Here is a 202-nt window from a genome sequence, read left to right as displayed (position 1 = left end):
ATACAAGAGAAAAAATAAATAAAAGAGAAAGGACATAAAGAGAGAAACGAAACAGAAAATATGTAAAAAAAATAAAAAAAATAAAAAAGAAAAAAATCCAGAGATTTAAAATAAACATATAAATAAATGAAAATGAAAAGAGGCGAGCAGCCTCTCAAACCTCTTCCAAATACGACCATTTTTTGGAGTCCGATCTCCTTGG

The sequence above is a fragment of the Penaeus monodon genome, chromosome 28 (assembly GCF_015228065.2).
Source record: "Penaeus monodon isolate SGIC_2016 chromosome 28, NSTDA_Pmon_1, whole genome shotgun sequence".
Classification (NCBI taxonomy): domain Eukaryota; kingdom Metazoa; phylum Arthropoda; class Malacostraca; order Decapoda; family Penaeidae; genus Penaeus; species Penaeus monodon.
Note: the sequence above shows the minus strand (reverse complement) of the source record.